Consider the following 10,398-nt stretch of genomic DNA (forward strand, 5'->3'; position numbering starts at 1 on the left):
CCTTATCAGAAGGGAGTGGGCCCTACTTGTGGGATAAACAGTGGTGACTGCTTGCTCTACTCTACATGGCTCATAACCCTTAGGGAGAATAACCCCTGATCTACTCCTGATGACCTCCAAGTGTATAGTCATTCTAAGTTTGGCATATATTTGGGGGAGACAACTTGGGAGAAATCCTTCTGTTTCCCACAACAGAGTGTCATGTTAGTAGAACAAAGTCATGTTGTTGCGTTGAGAGAGTACTTGAGTGGAGGCCCAACGTCCATCTGCTGCCGTAATACTTTACAAGTAAATATATGTACATCGATCTATTCCCCTATCATTATATATACGTAAATGTATTTACATATATACATGCCTGTATGTGAACCTGAATTTTTTCTTGAGTTCCTTCCATTTCAGACAGGCTGACCGAGCTCTTCCCTTCAGGTTTTCTAACTCCAGGCCTCTGCACTTTCCATGATCATATTTGGCTTTGTCTTCTTGAGCTGCCCTTTGAGTTTTTCTATTCAGCTCTTTGACTTCATCCTTTCTTCCATTTGCTTTAGCTACTCTATGATTAAGAGTGAATTTCAGAGGCTCTCTGATCTTTTCTTTAGTTCCTGTCTGCTTTCATGGAGGACGGTCTTGATGTCCTTCCACAGATCATCAGGTGTTCTCTCACTAGTGTCCATGGAATCAAATCTGTTCCGGAGATGTTCTTGAACGCAGGTGTGAGACTCCAGGACTTGTTTTCATTTCTTCAGCTTTATCCTGAGCTTACATATGAGCTATGAATGAGCAGTCTGTCCCACAGGTGGCCCCTGGTCTGGTTTTAGCTGCTGCTAAAAGCAGCTCAAGCTTCTACATCGTGTCTTCCCACAGGTGCAGTCCATTTTATTTCTGTGTCTTCTATCTGGAGAAGATCATGTGTCTGGTCACCTTTTGTGTTGTTGAAAAAAAGTATTTGCTATGAACAAGTCCTTGGTTTTGCAAAATTCTATCATGCAGTCTCCAGCTTCATTTCTATCAGCAAGTCCAACAGCCACTCCTTCCTCTTTGTTTCCAACTTTTGCATTTCAAGCGCCAATTATTATCCATGCATCTTGCTTGATCAATTTCCAACTGAAGTTGGTAGAATCCTTCAATTTATTTATCTCCAGCTTTGTGGTTGATACAGGAATTTGAATTTGGATTTCCATGAAGGACAATAGATATAATAGATATAATCCTATCACAGACAGCCTTATACTGATACTGAATGCCACACCTTCCTCTTGATTGTGTTGTTCCTCTTGATTATGTTATTCCTGGCATTGAAAATCATGATTTTTTTTTTGCCTTCGATGATTTTAATTTTTTTCAATCCTTTTATTGGGAGCTCTTACAGATATCATAACATTCCATAGTTCAAACACCTCAAGCAGTGTTGTACAATTACTACCACAATCAGTCTCAAAACAGGTTCTTTCTTCTTGAACTCCTTGGTATCAGTTCCCCTTTATCCACTACCACCCCCACCCTACCCCGCAGGAGCCCTTTTTTTGTCCATATCTTACACATACAATGTATCCATTCACAAACAATTCTGTTGTTAAATCCCATCGAGTAGGGTTATACAGCCATCAATGGTATCAGCTCCCTGTTCCCTCCTTCTCCCCACCCCTTCCCATACTCTCAGTGAGACATTACGCCTGTTACTGTTTCTGAAGGGTTATCTATCTTTTTTTTTTAAAACATTTTATTACGGGCTCATACAACTGTTATCGCAATCCATACACACATCAATTGTGTAAAGCGCATTTGTACATCATTCTCAAAACATTTTTTCTCCACTTAAACCCCCACATTAGGTCCTCATTTTTTCCCCTCCCTCCCTCATGAGCCCTTGGTAGTTTATAAATTGGTATTTTGTCATATCTTGCCCTGTCCGACGTCTCCCTTCACCCACTTTTTGGTTGTCTGTCCCCCAGGGAGGAGGTCACACACAGTTCCTTGTAATCGGTTCCCTCTTTCCTACCCATTCTCCCTCTACCCTCCCTGTTTCGCCACTCACACCACTGGTCCTATAGGGCTCGTCCGCCCTGGATTCCCTGTGTTTTCAGTTCCTATCTGTACCAGTGTACATCCTCTGGTCTAGGCAGCCTTGCAAGGTCGAATTCGAGTCATGGTAGTGGGAACGGGGAGGAAGCATTTAGGAACTAGAGGAAAGTTGTATTTCTCATCGTTGTTACATCGCACCCTGACGGGTTATCTATCTTGGCTTTCATGTACTGAAGGATCTTAAACATGGAAATGAACATTTGCAAATCTAACAAGATTAGTGAGGTAAAACAAATAAAAACCCTAATAGTAAGGGGAGGATATATTAAAGAATTAGAAGATAGTTACAGTATGTGGTTCATCAGTGCTATATCGCATCCTGGATTTGTCATCCCTTCCATGTAGCCCTTCTGAGAGGGACTGTCCAATGAGCTCCATTACATCCACACCCCTTCACACTGATTTGGTCGCTTGTTTTTGACTTTTGATATCTTTTCCCAACACCTCAGAAAAATCATGATTTTCTGACTCAAAATTTTCTGATTCAAATACTAGTCTATCTCAGCTCATGATTGCCTAGCATATTGATCTTCTTTATGTATTCCATTTCGTTTTTTTATGGCTTCCAATTTTCCTAAGTTCATACTTTGCACATGCCAAATTCCAATCACGAAACGATTTTTGAGTCGTGTCCCATCAGTAAACTATGGTCCGGAAGCTCCATTTCCAGAGGCTTTACCGACTCGCGTCCCCACGGTCGCCTCCCCTCCAAGAAATCCACTCCTCTGCAGGCGCATCTCAAGCGGCCTCAGCCCCAACCTTCCGGCGGTGTCTCTGACCGTGTGCTCTCCCTTCTTTTCTGACAATGCTTTGAAGCTAGCCATAAAGGTTTCAACAGCTTTTTCCTCCAAAGTGGGGGGTGAAGTCCTTCTCTGTTCTCAGTCTGGAAGCTCTGCTGAAACCTGCTCACTGTGGGGGAGCCCGCTGGCATTGAAATGCCAGTGACATCGCTTCCAGCATCACAAACCAACACCATCCGCTGTGGCTTGGGGCGCCCTGGTGGCACAGTGGTTACAAGCTGGCTGCTAACTGCAGGTCACCAGTTGGAAACCATGATCTGCTCCTCGGGAGAAAGATGGGGCTTTCTACTCCCAGAAATCGTTACACCTACAGAGGCAGTTCTGTCCTGTCCTATGGGGTCGCTGAGTCAGCATGGCCTCGGTGACCATGAGTTTGGTTTGGGGTTTTATTCTGGGCTGGGTGTCAACCTGGTGGTTCTGTGGGTTAGGCACTGCTAACCACAAGGTCGCCAGTTCAAACCCGCCAGTGGATCCTCTGGAGAAAGATAACACTGTCTGAAAACATGGATGGGGCCTGGGCGAGTGGGCAATGGGAGCAGGAGGTGGACATAGGAGGTGCAAGCCCTGGCCTGACACTCATCTTTTCTCCCAAGGAAAGAGATTGTAGGAGGCAGTCAGGAAGGGAGGTTGTGATCATTTGTGTCAACTCCGCTGGGCCATGATTGTCCGTGGTGTGGCACAAGGTCTAATTTCCCATGATGTGACCTAACACAACATAATCACCTCTGTCATTGGATCTGCTATGAGCAGCCTATCAGTTGTAAGGTTAGGGTGAGATGACACACCCTTACTCAGATATCCTGCTATCAATTAAAAGGACGTTCCCTCGAGCGTGGCCTGCTTACATATAATTGGACACTGTGGGAAAGCGTGCTTGCGCTTTGCTGGGTCTGGATCCTGTATCTGACTGGTGGAATGGAGTCAATAGCGTGTCATCTGACTTGCCTTGCATTCATTCACCTGTGCAGCCATCAGTCTGTCACCTCCTGGCCGATCTGGGGTTCATCAGCCCCCGAAACTACTTGGGTCAGGAAAAGCCGACAGCAAAACATCTGATGGGAACCCACCTGGACTTGGAATTGACCACTTGTATAACTCTATGAACCATTCTCTTGATATCAACTTCTCTCTAATCTATGTCTATACACACACACACATACATACATATGGGGCCGGTGGCATAGTGGTTACTAAGTTGCACTGTGATCCATAGGGTTGTCAGTTTGAAACCACCAGCAGCTCCAGGGGAGAACGACTGGGCTTTCTAGTGCCATCAACAGTTAAGTCTTGGAGACCCACGGCGGTTGCTGTGAGTCAGCACTGACTCCATGGCAGTGAGTACAGTGTGGGTTGACACCTAACAATAACACGTGAGTCACTGGCTTTTCTTATCTAGAGAACCAGCGTAAGACATAGATCTTAGCTGGTCTCTCTCCCCCAGGGTGCAGGCGTTCGATTCCAGAGCTTCCAAGATATGAAAAATGTCCAAATCCCAGATACCGTATTGGTTCCTCTTGGCAACTGACAGATCAGGATAAACCCCTGATCTGGCCTGTACCCTGAGGGGTGTCTAGAGACAGAGAGAGAACTGGGGCAAACTGCCTTATCCCTAATGAGTTTACCAATGGGCTATCACAGGATTTTAACTTATGAAACCGAAAAATCCAATCTGGGCTCTCTTTAGAGCAGTGGTTCTCAGCCTGTGGATCGCGACCCTTTTGGGGGTTGAAGGACCCTTTCACAGGGGTCGCCCGATTCATAACAGTAGCAAAATGACAGTGATGAAGTAGCAATGAAAATAATGTTATGGTTGGGGGTTACCACAACACGAGGAACTGTATTAAAGAGTCACGGCATTAGGAAGGTTGAGAACCACTGCTTTAGAGAAAGAGAGAGAGGGGCCTTTATTGTACAATTTTGCAAAATTAGGTCCTCAAGCTCAGAGACAAATCAGGCCCAAAAGGGGGGCGGTGCACCTCACGGCTCCTTTGAAAAGTATTTTATCCCTTAGTCCTCAAGACCCCTCCCCTGATTGCTCATTGGCTGAGTACTATGGGGGTAACAATCTTTCCTGAGCATTACCTAAGAGTTGTCTCCCCCTCACCCCAGCAGGTACCCTGCCCCTCCTTTAATCCCCCTGGTTCCCATATCCTATACCCCTGGTGCCTGCGCTTTAATGAATGTTCTAGTGGCTATCAACTAATGCCCTGGTTACTAACGACTTGACTCCTTGCTCCGCTTGCTGAAGATAGGCCAGCCTGGTGACTGATTTCTCACACAAGAGCCTATGCCTCACTATCAGTGGCCTACTGTGTGACTATCCACACTGAACATTTTCCTCACCAAGACCCCCGCCAAGAAGGAAGGGAGATGCTAAAAGGAAGAGCGGCCCCACCAGTCACCTGTCTGCTGTCTCCTGCCTCCCACTCAGGTGATGGAGATGACTGGGGGTGAAGTGGGTAGAAAGTCACGAGAGAAAGGGGCTTCAGAGGGCTCCTGAGAAGCCAGAATTAATGGGAGCATTGCTTCCAGCATCACAGCCACCCAAGCCCCCATGGCAGGACAGACTGACCAACAAGGGGGGACAATGAACCACTTCTTGACTTAGAAAGAGGAAGACCCTCAAAGAGATGGGTGCCTACAATGGCAGCCGGCCAGAGTGGTGGTGAGGGGGGTGCAGGACTGGACAGCGTCTCTTTCTCTTGTACAGAGGGGGGCTCTGCATTGAAACTGACACAACAGCTTTACCAAGTGTCGCTCTGGTCTTGGGACAGAAGAACTAGCCCGTGGTGCAGCTAGCTGCTGAAAGTCTTCCTTGGCAGTGGGAAGGGGGGTGAGGGGATCATCATCAGAGACCTGTATTAGAACTTAAATCCTGGGTACCCCTTTTGCAAAAAGCTACAGATGACAGTGAAAGCCCCAAGCCCATTTGCAAAGCCCCCACGTAGAATGGGGGAGAGGGTAGCTTTCTGCAAAAACCGAGTCTGGAAACCCCCAGGGGCAGTTCCACTCTGTCCCACAGGGTGCTCGCTACGAGCAGGAATTGCCTCGGTGACAGTGAGGTTGGTTTGTGTTTCACGTGGATTAAGCTTCCACTGAATTCCTTCTGACTGTTAACCAGGGCTGTCAACAGTCTTGTCCTCAGGCAGAGTACACTGGAAAGTGACCAGCCCAAGGAGGGGGGCTGTCTTCGACGGAGGCTGCCATGCTAGGGGTACAGAGTCATGAAGTATGCCCTGCCTTGGTTGGAAAGCCCTGAACCAGTCTTGTAAACACTTTAACATAGCGCATGTGGTCCTATTCCTAGAATCCCACCTGTGACTGTGATGTATGGATCTACCACCAATCGTGCTCTGCGACAGTTCCCCCCACCCCATGCTCTTTTTATCCATGGTCTCAGAAAACCCTTGGATGACATCAGGACCTTGGGCTTGTAGCATTCCCTGTTGGGGTGAGGGGGTTCCCAACACTCGAATGGGACCGCAGGAGCGACTCAGATTGTGGAAAATATTAAAGAGACAGACAGACAATGGGGCACCGGGGCTCCTTGTCCCATGTCAGGACTGAGAGAATGTATTTTCCCATGGGTACATATAGTGGGGCTTACAGCTCTTTCATCAGGCATGCACATCACACAGCTAACATATGACAGGGTTGATAGGTAATAGAATAGGCCAGCAATGAGGTGACTCAGCATCTTGACCTAGTGCTAGTTGACCTCGAGCCCCCGAGCAACCAGGGAGTTGCTACATTCTATGGTGGGTTGGCCATAGAACCTGATAGCTCTTATCTACAGATCACCTTCAGGCATTGTGAAGTAGCCAGACACAGAAATGATTCCTCTTACGTGGCAGCTCCTTTATGACAGTTCCTTTATGGGGGGTTATTGGAGAGACTGTCCAGTCATGAGAAGGTACATTACAATTTATTTACATCTCATCACCATGAGTGTCTTCCCCCACCAGAGTCGGCGTTCCAGACCCGTCATGATGAGCACCGATGATGGAGCTGCATTTCCTTCTCCTCCAGTCCCTCATTCACCACAGACAGTTCCTCATCTGGATGATGGGTCTTTGTCCTGTTTTAAGATTTAATAAATATTTCCCTTAAATTCTACTTGAGGATTAGGGCCTCTTTTATGCCTTAAATTAAACCCTAAACTCAAATAAATTTTAGAGAGACCTCCTTTATTAAGTCTTGAACAGGACAAATATTTCATTTAAAACAAAAACATCCAGAGGAGGGAGGCCATTAGCATGGGTCCATAGTGGGAGCTGGGGGTGGGGGTGAAGAATTTACTGCTACCTAAAACACGGGAGTGGGGGGTATGTGCAGAGAATTGTCACCAAATCAGGACTGACAGCAGACCACATCCTCACATTCCCACGTGGGATTACAGACCGCGGAGAGGGGCCACAACTGGGCTGCTTACACTATAAACATCACTGCAGATTAGCACAGTTTGCAGGACTGGCCATCTGGGCAGGGGGTTGTGATCCTGGTGCCTCAGTTTCCATGACGGGCACACCCAGATGAGTTTCTGAGGGTGACTGCAGTGCCTGCATCGGTGGGCTCAAACAGGAGCACAGCTGGGAGGATGACACAGGGCCCAGCCGTGCTCCCTTCTCTTGTACACCGGGTCACTGTGTTAGGGAGCTGGACGCAGAACTAGGGGTTGGCCCTCTACAGGCCAAAGCCTCCCTCCCCCCCTTACAGTGATTTGGAAGCTGCTTAAGGATAGAGGGCATGCTCACATTCAGATCTTTGAGACAGGAAGCCAGTACACCTGGGTGGGCCCCAATCTGGGCCAGGTGAGCTTACTTCAGCCAATGGTGGGGTCAACCAGTACCGCTGACCATGGCTCCCAGCAGAGGACCCTGAAAAGCCAGATTCGGGAGCCCACCTCGGTCTCCAGCTGCTGCTCTCTGGCCTCAGGTTTCCACAGGTGGGTATGAAGTACCCTGAGGGTGCCTGTGTCGAACCTGAAACATCTATCCTTTATAAAAACTCACTTGGATCACCAACCAGGCTTCTGTGTGAATCAGGACCAAGGTATTCCTAACCCGAGAAACCTAACAACTGACTCAGAACCAACAAGAGGGCGCTTAACAGCTAGCCACCCATTCCAGGGCTGGCCAGGTGGGACTTTTCACATGCCAACCCATGCTCAGAACTCACCAGAGGCAGGTCTGTGGAGACACCGTGGATTTCGGGCGCCTGCAAACCTAGCGCTTAGCGCTTAGAATCTAAAGCGCCAACACACCACACAGTTAAATGTGGGCCCTCTGCGAGGCCAGTGTTTCAAGGTTCAAAAGAGACCACCCCCACCTTAAATAGAATTTTTTTTTTAAATATAATTTTTAAGTGTTATCGGCACATAATTTACCTATCATTCAATTGCATCAAGGGGAACTGTATAATCATTACCACGTTCAATTTTAGAACAAATATAATTCAAGAGAAAAATTTATGTTTTAAAAGAGAACAGAAAGACAACACAAAGGCAACAGAAAGACACGGAGGTCTCCCGAGGGGACAAGCATCACAAGATGATCACAGCGAGGGGAAAACAAGCTTTCATGCCGCCTACGTGTTAAGAGAGAGATGGAAAACCATCAAGGCTCTGCCGGACTGCATCGGAACAGCCGTGTAAGATTGGCTCTTTCTACAAAGTTGGAGCGGTTTGGTTCTTACAAAAGGTGAGATAAAATATAACTTCTGCAAAACCTTTGTCAAATGCTTTACAGTAAAGACAGCCAAGAGGGGTTTTTTGTTGTTGTTGATCCATTTGCATATCTAGGTCTTGAGAACTTCCTCTTGTCTACCCTTACCTGGGCCTATGTTCCCCACTCCCCTATCTTTTCTGTAAGTAGCCTGTTCCTCCCTGCCTTCCTGGATTACCAAGGAGATGGCTCAGGGCTACTGTCCTTTCCTGTCCCCTTGGCATTTGGTCATCAGAAAGTGAGTGTGGGACTCAGGATGGAATCTGGACTCATTTCAAGGATGAAACCAAGGCTCTGTCAGGGGGACCTTTGCTTTCAGGCGCTGATCAACAGACGCACCATGTGGCTGAGGGAGGCCATTGTCAAGACAAGAGGTTAGAATGGTGCTCAAGGGTTTGTTGAGCCACAAAGCTTTAAAAAGGGGGGGGGGGAAACTGCAAAGACATGATCAAGACATCACAGTTACAGGTGGGGCCACAGAAGCAGGAGGATGATGGGCACATGGATATTGTTAGAAGGGCTTCCAAGATTGGTACAAGACCATCTGGCCTAGGTGGTCAGGATGAGACTGACAGGGACTCATGACTTTGTGATCCCCAGTATGGGGGTCTCCTTCAAAGACACACCTAGGCAAGCCCCAAAGAGATGGCCCCTCCCTGGGCTGGCCAGAGAGATGAAGGCAGTCCACTCTCCCTGGCATTCTGCCCGAGGGCAGGATTCACGACATCCTTAGTGATCGGAAAGCATTTAAAGGAAGGCTCGTCCATGTGGAGACCCTGCAAATGGATTTGGGGCTGTCATTGTCATCTGTAGCCTTTTGCACACTGGGTGCTCAGAATTTAAACTCTAATACAGCAGTCTACAATTGTTCTACCACGGTCATAGGCTAATGCTGACAAATAGCATCTCCCCACCTCTGCCCTGTTTCAAGGGCACCAGAGACCCCCAGATGTGTGTAAAGAGCACGCGTAAGTCTTAAAAGAGACAGACAGACCCATCATCCAGATGAGAAGGCCATGAGCACGAGGTCAAAACTAGGTGGAAGTGTTCAGGTCGGGCTACCAGATAAACAGGACACAGAACGAAGGGAAATGCCACTAACTCTTGATTGCAGGCAGATCACTACATCAGTCACTAGAGCTTTACAGAAGCAGGAACAGACTGGGATTGGGACACACACATTGCTAAATAGAAGGGTTTACAAGATTGGCCCCGAGGCTAACAGAGGCCATCAGGGCACAAACTTTAAGGGTAAGACTGTCTTCAGGATGGAGACTTCCAGTAAGGACACACCCAGGCAAGCCCGAGACTGCCCCTCCCTGGCCTGGTCCAAGAGGGGCGGAGCCAATCCCCAATCCCAGGCATTCAGCCTGAGGGCAATGTTATCCCCATCCATGGCTAATGATGTTGGAGGCTTACACTATTTGTTCTTAATAGGGTGTACCTCATAAGTGTTATGTCACTGGCAGTCACCCTGTTGAAGCTACATTCCGTATTTTTCTGTTTTTTGGTACATGATACTCAGGATTGAAGATCAGCAAGGAGAATAAGGGTTTGGGGGGTGGGGTGGGAGGGTGTGTGTGTGTGTAAAAGGGAGACAATGTCAATGTGTGTGTGTGTGTGTGTGTGTAAAAGGGAGACAATGTCAATGTGTGTGTGTAAAAGGGAGACAATGTCAATGTGTGTGTGTAAAAGGGAGACAATGTCAATGTGTGTGTGTAAATGGGAGACAATGTCAAGGAGTCCAGGAGGAAAAAGAATGTTGTGGTAGTAATCATACAAGTCTACTTGAC

This window comes from Echinops telfairi, unplaced genomic scaffold, assembly GCF_000313985.2.
Source record: "Echinops telfairi isolate 266 unplaced genomic scaffold, ASM31398v2 ScPeMD7_5;HRSCAF=22, whole genome shotgun sequence".
Taxonomy (NCBI): domain Eukaryota; kingdom Metazoa; phylum Chordata; class Mammalia; order Afrosoricida; family Tenrecidae; genus Echinops; species Echinops telfairi.